The sequence below is a fragment of the Python bivittatus genome, unplaced genomic scaffold, assembly GCF_059951505.1.
Source record: "Python bivittatus isolate LINGU-HERP-01145 unplaced genomic scaffold, Pbiv_v1 ctg000080_np1212, whole genome shotgun sequence".
NCBI classification, from domain to species: domain Eukaryota; kingdom Metazoa; phylum Chordata; class Lepidosauria; order Squamata; family Pythonidae; genus Python; species Python bivittatus.
Window position 1 is genome coordinate 46,210,164 of NW_028277035.1, and position 12,675 is coordinate 46,222,838.

Consider the following 12,675-nt stretch of genomic DNA (forward strand, 5'->3'; position numbering starts at 1 on the left):
TTTATTCTGCTCTCCCTGTTAAGATTTCCCTGGTGAAATAATGTTGGCAATAAAATGTTAACTATGTTCTCCTCCTCTTCCCCCCCGCCCCTCCGATATTGCTTTATTTGGGGAAGGACTATTTTTTCCCAGAGTTGGTGGAAGAACATCAAAGTGGCACTTTGAAAACTATCTCAGGTTATAAATAGCTCTGCTGGGAGATTCCGGCTTCTGCTTGGCAGAGTCAGACAGAGGCTGCTAGAAAAGATGGTTATAAAAAAGAATTATTCATTTTCCTCTTCTAATTAACGAGGTATTGGTAATAAGTCCTGGGAGAGTTGGGATGGGCTAAGTACAGCCCCTTCCTCATGCCCCTTGTGGTATGCATCAAAGGAAAAGCCATTCCCTGTCAAACTTCTCCCTCCCCCTTTCACGCAGACAGAATGGCAGAGTATTTCCTCCCTGTCACTGTCTTGACTGAGATTAATGGGAGAGAAATGGAATTTGCAGAGGGGTGACCTGACGCAGAAGATTGTACTTGGCTCGGGCGTGGAAGCACTGCAACTCCGTGAGTCAAAGTTGTTACTAGGGAGCCAGCACCCATGGAGAGCTGATATCTCTGGAAAACACCTGATCTGTCCTGAGCCCTGAAGGGGCCTTGGCACCAGCTTCTTCCAGCCACAGCTGATTGCTGTGAGATACCTGAGTGATCTGAATGGTTCTGCGCACTGGGGAGAAATGGTGTTGCACTTCAGTAGCCTGCCTACTTGGAAGGGAATGCTTTTTGGACAGGTGTAGCTAAACTTTACCTAATTTACCTAAGCCCAGGTTCTTGTCAATTATAGATGTTGGGCAAGATTTATTACAGAGCTTGGAAAAACTACAAGGGTGGGGGGAGGTTATGAAAAGGTACCTCTCCATTAAATGAATGGATTTCATGCTGCTGAAATCTTTCCCAGACTGACAGGCCAATGCCTGGAGGCCAACATTATTTATTTATTTAAGGCCAACTTATTTCCATATGTGCAGCACACAGAGAAGAGGGCACACTTTTATTTGCCATTACTATTAATTACTAATTAATCATTCATTAATTACCAGCATAATTCAACTTTATTGCCTCTGTCTGAACCAGTCATTGTGGGTCTAATATATGAGGCAGTAGTCTAGCACCCCTTGCACACATGGTGGGATGTGCACCATTTCTAGTGCCTTCTAAATTTGTGATCGTCTACTCAGTATTGCCTACAGTAACTGGTGGTGGTTCTGCAGGGTTTCAAACAGGAATTCTTTTGATCCCTATCTTTGGCATGCAAAACATGTGCACTACTCCATATGAACTGTAGATATCAATGAATGGTAGATACACCTACGTTGAAATGGGTAGTTCTGTATTTACTTTGGACTGCAAAAAGGCTATATGATGCATGCAGTCTAAGGACTGTGAGTTGTCCATTTAATGAAATATGAGAATCTGCAGACTGGATAAAACTTGTAATCCAGCAGTCTAAACAAACGGCTATAATTGTACAGTGTCTGGATCAATACATGTATTGTAAACACTTTGTATGTAAAGACACATTAACTGAGATTCAAACAATGACCATGGTGATGGCCCAGATGCAGAAGAACTTTCTGTGATTATTATCAGATCATTATTGGATGAAGTTTAGACTGTTGGGACTTAGAGCTTCCATATGAATGGAAGATGAATGAAAGTCTGCTCAAAGAGGCAGGTTGATCCAAATGGTTTCCTGGAAGCTCTTTAAGGTTTAAAGGCAACCAAAATTATTAGATGATGACAGCAACTCCAAGGAAAGGTTACAACACTGTAGTTTTTTTAGCTTCATGCAAAGATGGAAAGCAAAGAAGTGGTTGAAGGACATCAAATTCTGCATGGTATAGAAAATGTGAATAGCAATATGTTTTTCTTCTTCCTAATGTTAGAACTTGGGGTTATCTTTTAAAATAAAATATGAGGAGATTCAGGACTGAATCTCTGAGCTCAGAATCAGATTTGGACGCTGCCTAAATTGAATAAATTGAAATTAAATAAAAGTTATTATTTACACATCATATAGCTAAACTGTGGAATTTGCTGCCATGATATGTGGTGATGACTCCACTATGGGTAGTTAGCAAAGAGGACCGGACAAACCTATGCAGGCTCTGGTGATCAATTCTTAGTATCTCTGGCATTACAGGCAGCATGCCTTGAAGCAACTGTGGAGAAGGGCTATTGATTCTGCCCTTCTAGGTGACGTTGAAATGCATGAAAATAGCAAGTTCAACAACTGAAACCCAAATCTTAACTGATATCCCACAGCAAACCAGTGAAACTGAGGGTGAGATTTACCAGGATCTGCTGCAAAAGGAAGCCCTGCTTTCCCCAAGTTTAGAAAGCCTCATTCTGCCTGAAAAACTACTGATAGACTAATCAGAAGCAACGTTTAGAAAGAGCTAATTTTAGAAATGACCAGTTGTGTGTATTTTGGAACTTTTTCCATAAATTGTCTGCTATTGCTTTTGGGGGGCTATTTCTTGTGAGAATGTTATTTCTAATGCTGACAATTTATAGACCTCATTCCAGGCCAAAACCACTCACAGATGATTAAAATACATTTCTTTCTAATTACATACCATTTGGCAGCAGTTGTCAGATATCACAGGACTGCCACCATGCTTTCGCACAACCTCTCATGAGTTTTGCAGGCACTGGAATGTCACTCTGCTACCTCCAAAACTCTCTTCACCACCCAGGACCTTCTGCAGCCATTGTGAAATGTGCTGAGCTGAACCTCCGAAACATTCAGTGTCCTTTTCAAGCTGTAGCTTCTTAGGCAGCCAAATGTCATTGAGGCTGAGGCTCCTTTCAAAACACAGACCTTAAATTTCAAGGAGAATTCTATTTAAACTTAGATAACATTAGTATTTATTTCGTTGGAAAAACTAATTACTTTAGCATATTAAATAAAGGGAGTGGAAAAATAAATACTCTGCCTACTATAACAATAGCGCTGATGGATTACCATGAAGAAGTTTACACTACAGTTATGCTGGCTATGGGTGATGGGATAAACATGTCTAATGAAAGTGAAGCTTATCCATACAAATAAAGTGTAGGGAGGTAAAAGAATTCTGTTGGAACTTTGTGGGAATTGAACCAGGTATTCTCCTCTTAATGGTCCTTGCAGCATTATGAGCATGAGCATCCATGATCATCTCCCACTGACCAAAAGTCCACAGAAAATTCATCTGGAAAGAAAGTATGGTATGGCAAATGGTATGCAAACAGTGGAATTTTGACCTAAAATAGAGCATCTCAGAGAAATCGTATTTTGAAAACCAACAGATAACTCTATGTGCCAAAGGACAAACAAATGCAGGATGATTTGCACTTGAAAAAGTTCTTGGCGATTTTGGTTAGTCCCAAAACTGGTAAAAAATGTTTACAAAGCTTCTGCACATACTCTGAACATTTTTACAACATTTTCTACATTTTTTAAAAAAAATCCAATGGAAAACATCACTGTACTAAAAATATGTTATGGAAACAGGATTTTTAATGATTGATGTATCTCTCCTGTAGTGCTTTGGACCAGCAAAAAAATATTTTGGTTACTTGGACACTTCTTTTAAAAGTGATGACGATGACATTACTCTAACATGGATCATTACACATTATTTTTCCTTCCTTTCTTTGTTTTTAAAGCCCAGGCTTTTTTTAAAAAAGTGCAAATTATACTTTCCAGCATGCATGACTATGTTCAGAACTTTGGAATGGCAGGAATTACTAAAAGTGTTATAATTATTGGAAAAAGGTTTGAACCAACTACAGTGGTACCTCGGGATACGAACTTAATGCGTTCTGTGACTCTGGGAGTATCCCGAGTTGGTTGTAACCCAACGCAAATTTCCCCATAGGGTTCAATGTAAATCCGGTTAATCCGTTCCGCCCTCCGAATTTGGTCGCACCCTGAAGCAAATTTTCCCATAAGGTTCAATGTAATTACCGTTAATCCATTCTGGTGTCCGCGGACCACGCGTCAGGGGCGGGAGAACGGCCGGGTGCCACGTGGCGTGGTGGGAAAAAGGCCGGGCGCCGCGTGGTGCGGCAGGAGAAAGGCCGGGCGCGGCGCGGCGCGGCGGGAGAACGGCCAGGCATGGCGCGGCGCGGCGCAGCGGGAGAACGGCCGGGTGCAGCGGGAGAATGGCCGGGCGCTGCGCGGCGCAGCGGGAAAACGGCCGTGGACCACGTGTCAGGGGCGGAAAAATGGCCGCGGACCACGTGTCAGGGCGAAAAAATGACCGTACCCCGAGGCGGAGTTCGCACATTGAGGTAAATTTGTGCGGCTGGAGCTGGTCGTAACCCGAAAAGTTCGTTAGTAGAGGCGTTCGTATCCTGAGGTACCACTGTATTCTAGACATCAGAGAGAGATCGATCTATCCCCCTGTCATGCAGAAAGAGTTAGAAGGTTTGTTAGTTGGCCTGAGAAGGGCATTTTATAGCTACCAAAGACAGAAAGGTTTCAAAATCCTTATTATATAATTTGTTGCTTTGGTTTACAAACATGGTCAACGGTGCTAAAAGTAGTGTTGGTACTTTAGTGAATGGATACCTACCTTGTAAAACAACCCTGATTACATTAACCCAAATTCTTTGAAGGGTCATCCCACAGAGCCTGCCTGCCTGCCTCCCTCCCCCCTCCCTCCCCCTTTTCATAGACCATTCACTTCAGCAAGGACTGAGGCAATTTACAATAGGAACACCACCAATGCTTTATTTGTGGTTGTGTGTCTGACCCTAGCCAAATTCTTCCTCTTGCACTTTCTAATCAGTTTGGCATGGGCAGAAAACTTAGTCTGTTCCAGATGTTCCTGGAGCAGACCACTTCCTTTTATCATTTACTACTGTATATACGAGCAGCCAATGGGAGTTGTAGTTAAAAACATCTGGAAGGCAGCAGGTGGCTTATTCTTTCATGATGAGGCAAGGTGAGAAGGCACAGAAAGGCAGGGTGGTGGTGGTGGTGGCCCACTCGGCATGCGGAGGATTACAGTTTCCAGGGAATGTCCTTTGAGCTGAAGAAAAGAAACCCCAGAATGGTTTCTGCCCATCCCACCTCAGTTTCTCCCCATGACTCCTCCTCCAATCGTCTATAAGTGGCAAGGCTAGGCAAATGAGGATGTTTCCCAGTTGCCATGGCAACATGATGCACCTTTCAGTTACCACAGTAACCTGGGGTGCTTTTTAAAATTCAGGACAGGTAATTCCCCCTGCCCTCCTCTCCCCCTTGCTTTAATTTCTTTTTTATCGCTTTCCGTCCAGGAACACACTGCCCTCCCTTGTGCCACAGGCAAGGTGGGACGGTAGAGATAAAGGGGCCTGTGCTGTGTCAGCACTGAGCCTCTGCCATCGGCTGAGGGAGGCTGATCCTGCGGTGGGGAGCGGGAGAGAAGGCTTTTCCCTGCTGAAGAAGCAGGCCTGTTGAAACAGCCCTTCCCTCTGGGAAGGGAGCTTGGGAAAACAAAAATGCTAAATCAGTGCCCACTGTTGGAAGAACTTTCCAACAGTGCTGCAGATAAGACTAGAGCTGAGCCATGGCCGTAACCCTGGAAAGCCTTTACGTGAAGCTGCTCACCCCTCACTTGCCCTCTGCCTCTGCCTCCCCTTCCTTTGGTTGCCTGGAAGAAGATGGCGGGAAACAGGGAGATTCCTTCTCCTTGCTTGTTCAGGTGAAAGAGCAACAGAAGCACTGAGGAGCATTGAGGGTTATAGACCTGAAAATGCAAGCTCCCAACCCTGGTTCCGTGTACACTGCTCTTTGGACCAAAAGCATGGCTCCCTAGGAATGTCCTTACAAATATACAGTAGACACCTCCCTTCCAAAGGCACCAGCTCCACAAATAGTTAGATTATTGTAGCAGGTTCAATTGCTTGTTCTCTAAGACAACCTCCTTCGTTTCTTGAGCAAGCAATTCTCTTAGCTGAATTGGAAATATTATTTCTGTGATGATAGACACACACGTACACACACACACACATTGGTGATTACAAATCTGATATGATTTCATTACTGGATATTCAAATGGGATTTTAAGCCTCATGCTAATATGACAGGTCAGTGGTGGAGAAATTAAGATCTCTGCAATCAGAATTTGGCATGGGCCTGAAATCTGGGTCAAAATCCATGAAAGAATAGTCAAAGCATTAGCACAAGAGAGCTGGTGTTGACAGAATTAAGGAATCCAGAAACAGGCCCGGGTCAAGAGGTGAAAGCAAAGCTTGTGTTAAGATTTGGAGAGCTGAGTTCCTGTTGGGGTTAGGAAAACAGCCTCAGCCACAGGGTTAAAAGTCCAGGACTTTCGGAAGCATGAAAGGGCTAGTGTTGGAAACACAAAGCCTTTTGTTCGATGAAGTGATCCACTCTGGTTTCTGGAGCAGATTCCCTGACCAATTCCCAGGAGTCATTAGTTAAGACTACAGTGTACAATTTATGGGGATGAAAAGTGAGTGAGAAGGTGAAAGGCCAAGGGTAGACTAGACATGAAGACAGACATTAGGCTTAGAAGCAAAGCCAGTGCAAAGACAGTGATGAAGGAGGAAGGAGTGCATCTCCCGCACGTGTGCAAACAAGATGGGCAAAATACAGATGTGCAGGTAATGCTGACAGGCGCAGTCAGTCAGGATTAGCATAATCAGCCACAACTCAGCCTATAGGCTATACACAGAAACAGCCTGTTAATAGGTTGTCACAAAATGGAGCTGGGGATGAACAGATTAATGTAAATCCAATCTGTTTCAGTATTGCATGTTCTCAGTCATAAGCCTGTTTGTCCACAATGTCCACAATGGCAAATTAAATTTAAAAACAATAAAAAATATACGCACAAGAACATCCTATTGATTTTTATATATACCTTTATGTATACATGTTCCACTAAGGTACTTGTGTCTGTACACAACATTTCCTAATACAGGCATATGCTGCTTTTTTCCTACACTCGTATGCATATTTTATATGCATGTTTGCAGCTGAAAACTACTGCAAAATTTGGAGAAAAGCAGAATCCATGTAATAAATCAATTCAGGTCCATTCTTTTAAAAATGAAATTCCCTGACTTTCTACTTGGAGCACAGTTCCTGTTCAAAGAAGGATTTACTTTCAGGTCAAAGCCTGAAAGCCCAAGTTTCACTGATGCCTTTTTTCTTTTAAGTCAAGGATTTTGGAATCAATCACTGAGCATGTGAAATTCTTTGTAGCTATCATTTGTTAGATTCACATCCTTCCTTTCCTTGAGTTCCTTCAGGAGTGAAGGGAACACAGCATCTTTTCTCCATTTTTTCCCTCTCAACAATCCTGTGAGGTTGGCTGGGCTGAGAGAGAACAAGGAGCTCAAGGTCTTGCAAAGAACTTCTGTAGCTGAGGGTAGACTGGAATCTGGATCTTCCGGGTCCTTATCCAACACCTTAACCACTGCCCCACACTGGCATGTGTGTATACCCACACGCGCGCGCACACACACACATACTGTGTAGTATGCTTTTGAAATGAGATTCTTTTGTTCCCCAAAGGGGTAATGTGGGGATTCCCAGACTTTACAGCTGGAGACTGTATCACCAGGGTTGAAGTCAGAGGCTGTAAGGTTGTGTCATGTTTTTTTATTCCTTTTGCTTTTGTGTATGGTAAATTGTTCATTGTACGTCTGTTTGAAAGTGGTTCTATAAAAACTATTTGGTGACTTAAAAAAAACAAGATCCCTCCCCCCCCCCCCCCGAGAGACGCTTCAAAAGAAATCAGTCCTTTTTCTCATTCCAGGACAGCCCTGCAGCCCTGTGGTTTGTTTATATATTTTCTAAGAATTGAAGGGTGTGTGTATTATTTATCTGTTTGTTTGTTTGTTTTACAGAGACTGGTATCAGGCCACAGACTACACCTGAGACATACAGTAAGTACTTTGGGGCTGAAAGGAGCTCATTTGGACTCATCTGAATTCTGGAGCATGAATTAGTCCAAATGGCTCTAATTTCGTTCTTCTGTTAACAGCATAGAATACAATACCCAAGAACATGAGAACATTATAATTGTGTGCCAAAGTTCAGAGAAAGTGCAGGGGCTTTTGAGCTATACATAATGCAATCTATTTTTAAAAGTCCCTTTAAAATGTTTCTTTTTCACCCCAATGGGCTGATTTACAGGAATCATTCTCTTCCAGTAAAAGAAGAAGCATGCCAAATTTTATAGAAATCAGGGCAAATTTTTTAAACTATGTTCCTTTAAACTTTATATCTTAAAAAAGGAATAATAATTTTTGTTTTTATTTGGGAACTAAGGTAATAAAATATGCAGTGAAAATTGTCCCTACGGGGAAGAATATCTGTGCCAAATTTCAAGCAGACAGATTGACAATTCCAGTGCAAAGAGAAGGGCAAGGCTCATTCTTGAATTCAGTGGAACTGATGGTTGGTTAGGGAGAGGTATAAAAGATTAGCTCACTTTTTTCTTAAACAAAAACATGGCACTCAAGTCAGTCAAAGAGAGACGAGAAATTTAAGTATAAGCATATAACTAAACAAAGGATTCTCTATCATGTTCCCCTACAGATGCTGTGGTTGGACAAAATACGGTAGTCCGATCACAAGGATCATTCTGATTTGAGGGCAGATCCGGCAGTTACTTAACCCAACACTCTCTCTCCTTCCCCTTTCCATGAAGGCATTTCATGAATACAAGCACCAAAGATTTTCAAATCTTTTTTTTTCTCTTTAAACACTTGTTTTTGGTATATAGCCCAGTTCCCAAAATAGATGTTGGAGGCAGAGCCTTAATGAAGGATTTTGAACCAAGGAGAGGGCAAATGAGCTGTTGTTTTGCCTTGAGTGAATTAAAAGTCACCCAATGTGCTCAGAGCTTTGGGATTTGCACTGAATTAGTTCAGAGTCCTAAAAGAAAGCATTGATGTCCTTTCCACAGGGCAAACTCGATTTTCCTGCATTTTAATGTTTTATAGGATACATATTTCATCATACTCAGATTTGTTCTTCTATTTTCCTGTTCCAGCACAGGAACAGGATGAGGGGTGAGGGTAGGTGAGTGGGTACAGTATCAAGTCAGCTAGCCACCCAGCTGTAATCCAGGACAACCCATGGCAGTCAAAAGAAGGACGCATTCTTCACTTTTGCATATATTCTATCATAATTTTGTTCTATCCCATTTTTTGCATTAATTCACATTTTTTAAAAAAGAAAGTTCATATTTAAATATGCATTTAAATACAAATTTCCCAACTTATTTATCAAGAAATGCAGAGTGATTTCTCTAAGTCATGCCAATCAAAGGACTTTGACCATTTGTGCTCCCATCATTTTTGAATCCTAGAAAATAATACCAGCATGAGCTTTACTATCCACGATCCTATCCTGCCTCTATTGCCTTTCCCAGTTACTTTCAGTCTTCTAATTTCCATCCAATAAGACTATTTTAAAAAGAAGATGGCTGGGCTGACACAACATGCTGAATCCTAAACAACATCATGTTTATATCATGAACCATGTTCAAACACATAAACCATCTTATAGTTGAATATGATGGCCTGGTTCATAGAAGATGCTGAGATAATGGCTGATTTCCCATACTATGCTGAACCCCAAAGTATTCAACTGCCTTTTAGCTTAATTTAGTGTGTTGTACAAACCTATCCAATGATTTCTCTGTAAAGGAAGAACCGGTTGTCAGTCCACATTCTGTGGAACGATCTAATGAATCAGTGGCTGCTGATAGCCCACCTTCCTATGAGATGTCCCAATTAACAGGTTATAGCATTGGAGGGCTAGTAGCTATTTTCTTGACCATCACATATCCACATTCCAGATCCACTGGCATCACCTTCAGAATCCTGATAATTAAGGCATTATATGTCCCTGTAAAAATTCAGAGTTGGGGGCACCATGTTTGGACAGCACACCAGCTGTCACTGAACCCTGCGCATAAGGAGAAGACATGCTGCGGATCATGTTCCCAAGTAGATGCAATGAAATAATCCAACAGAATATGTCTTTATAACGGTCCTCATTTGGAACCTAGCCCTTGCTGAAGCAACTTCTCTCTTGCTGTGTTCCAGGTTGGGTAGCTGCCTTACTCAGTTATCCGTAATCAAGGAGTGCTTGTTCTAGCAGAGCCCAGCATTGCCATTGCTTATATACAGTGTCATGGTCAGTAGATGCTGGTTTTTTCTGCCTGCTATTCATCTGTATCTTAACAGCAGATTGTGAAGATGGGCACAATTAACTATCACTCATTTTTATCCCTAACTTAGTTCCCTCTGGCCATGTTATATTTTGCAAAAGAGTAGCTGTTAAAGCCGTTTCAAGATGTTAATATGTCCAGTTTAGGGGCTTAACCCTCAGAATCACAAAGCAGTTCAAAGTACTTGTTAAAAAGGGTTGGGGGCATAGTAGAAAGGATATAGGATGGAGGCGCAGTCCCATGAGTGTAGAGTTGCTCTGTGCTTGGGAGTTGTTTTCCATTCCTCCATCACTATGCCACGATGAGGCAAGGATCAATGCAAGACATCTCAAGATGTTTCTTGATCCCAAGTAATTTCTAGCCTATTCCTAGCAAGGCAATTTGGCGATAATTGGAGTTTGTGGTTGCAGGAAATTGATGCCATGGTTTGTCTCTGAAGGTGGATTCCATTCCATTAAATTTTCCAGTAGAACTAGCTGAAGTTGCTCTATCTGGCACAATGTAATGACTGTATTACCCATGGCCCTTTGGCCCTGAATCATTAATGGAACCTGTGAGGACCATGATAAATACTGATGAGCTGAACCAGAAATGGCAACATATAATTGCACTGTAAAGTTCAGAGGGAGGGCCAGAGCAGCTTAGCTTTCCAGAGACCCAGATTCTGCACTAATGAGCCAGCCTGGCCTGTGCTGCTGAGATGCCTGGCAATTGCACAAGGGGAAGGAAGGAGTGGTGGCAAGGGTCCATGTCTGGCTGCATTAGTAGGTTAGCATCTAGAGCTTAATTGGTTCATTGTCAGTCTAAAGGGGGAACTTAGAGGGGGTAGGTTGAAGGCAGAGACCATGTATTGAGGCCATCAGGACTCACATAAATATAATAGGCCACATTAATGCTAAAGATAAGCAAGTAGCTGTATTATTAATGTCAGGGGTGATAGGAAGCAGCTACATGTCAAAGTTGTCTGGACAGATTATTCAGTGCATTAAGAAATATTTATTAAAAGGACCTGCTGCAGTTATACACTGTGTTTGCCAATCTTCCTAGTAGCTGTTACAATCTCCAAGCTGGATCCCTAGAGCTCCCTGTTAACTTTTTCTTTTTTGCATTGAAATATGACACATGCTGTCACCTAAGTCCATCATTTATCATGACAGTAACTTCAGAAAACATTTATAAGAAGGAACAGGCATGTCTGGAAAGGGATGATATTGCAGCTAGAGAATGTGAATTGTGGCCTAACAAGTTTCTGGTCCAAGTCCAGTTTTGTTAGGTGGCAAATCTTTAGGACACAACAGTAGGAGGATAACCAAGCTAAAGTTGATGGGCATGTGTTAATGCCCATCAACACATTCAACATAAATCATAATATCATCATAAAATCCATAATGCCTTATAACACAGAAGCATCCAGGTTCTTCCCAACTCAGCTATGTTTCCTATTCTCAACTCAGTTCTTCAACACTCAGGGTCATAAAATGAGTTCCCAGTAGCTCCAATCACCATAACCAAAGATGTGAGAAGTCAGGACTGATAGTTCTACAGTATCTGCCAAGCCACATGTTCTCCATATGCTTGTAAGTTTAAAGGGTTTTATTCTGAGAGAGAGAAGAATCACTACCAGTTAAGAATCAAGAGGGATAACAGATACCTTTCCCCATAACCTCAAGTTCTGGCTTCAGAGCTATGTAGAATTTGTTCACATGATTTTATTGCGAGCGACACAGAATCCCAGGAGAAAGTGGCATATAAATTATTGTACTAAAGTAAGAAAAATAAATGATCATTGGGTAAGCTGTAAGTAGCTTACAAAATAATTCTTAAAAATTCTGTGAATGGCATCTCCCAGTCCGTGGTCAGCTGGCATTTTAATATGCAAATCAGTAATCAAATTCAGAAAAAGATTTTCCAAAGAGTACTGAGTATAAGGTATCTGTAATAGCAACAAGACCTAGAAGAAACTTTAAACCAACTTAGTTCATTGATCGGTCTAGCTTTCCATTGTTGCTGTTGACTGAGGGCATCGTTCCAAGCTTTCAGGCAATGTTTTTCTACACATCAACTTGCGTGGGCTCAATGGCTACCGTAGGATTAAAAGACTGTGTGTGAGACGTCCTCTCTTAAGTCTGTGGAACTGCTGCATGACAAAGTGGAGATGCGGCCTGTCAAATGAACAATAAATGCATTTCAGGGAAGACAAGACAGAAGATGGTTAAAGAACCTCTTTCTTTCTTCTATTCTGCCTCAGTCATCAACCACAAAGGATTGTATAATTCTATTTATGCTCTTTAAAAGTGCTTACGCAAAGATTTTCTTCTCTGCATGTTGTAAGTTAATGAGAAATTCTGATTATGATTCCTTACGAACTCCGGCCTCTTAATACTGCCAAGTCAAGGGTTCATCTGAATTTGGAAATGCTTGGTTATCCTGATCTGGAAGCTTATGTGG

General features: G+C 41.7%; 1 long non-coding RNA gene across 3 annotated transcripts in view; it reads left to right on the forward strand.

Annotated features, from left to right (window-relative positions):
* Positions 1–235: 235 nt before the first annotated feature.
* The window catches only part of LOC148216689 (uncharacterized), a 29,630-nt gene continuing 17,190 nt past the window's right edge, over positions 236–12,675 (forward strand). Inside the window, exons 1-3 of one of the 3 annotated variants that reach the window (XR_015794834.1) lie at positions 236–771; positions 7,892–7,930; positions 10,103–10,193. This is a non-coding gene — a long non-coding RNA (uncharacterized LOC148216689). The remainder of the gene's footprint in view (positions 772–7,891; positions 7,931–10,102; positions 10,194–12,675) is intronic. The other 2 variants (XR_015794835.1, XR_015794833.1) reach the window with 2 other exon arrangements.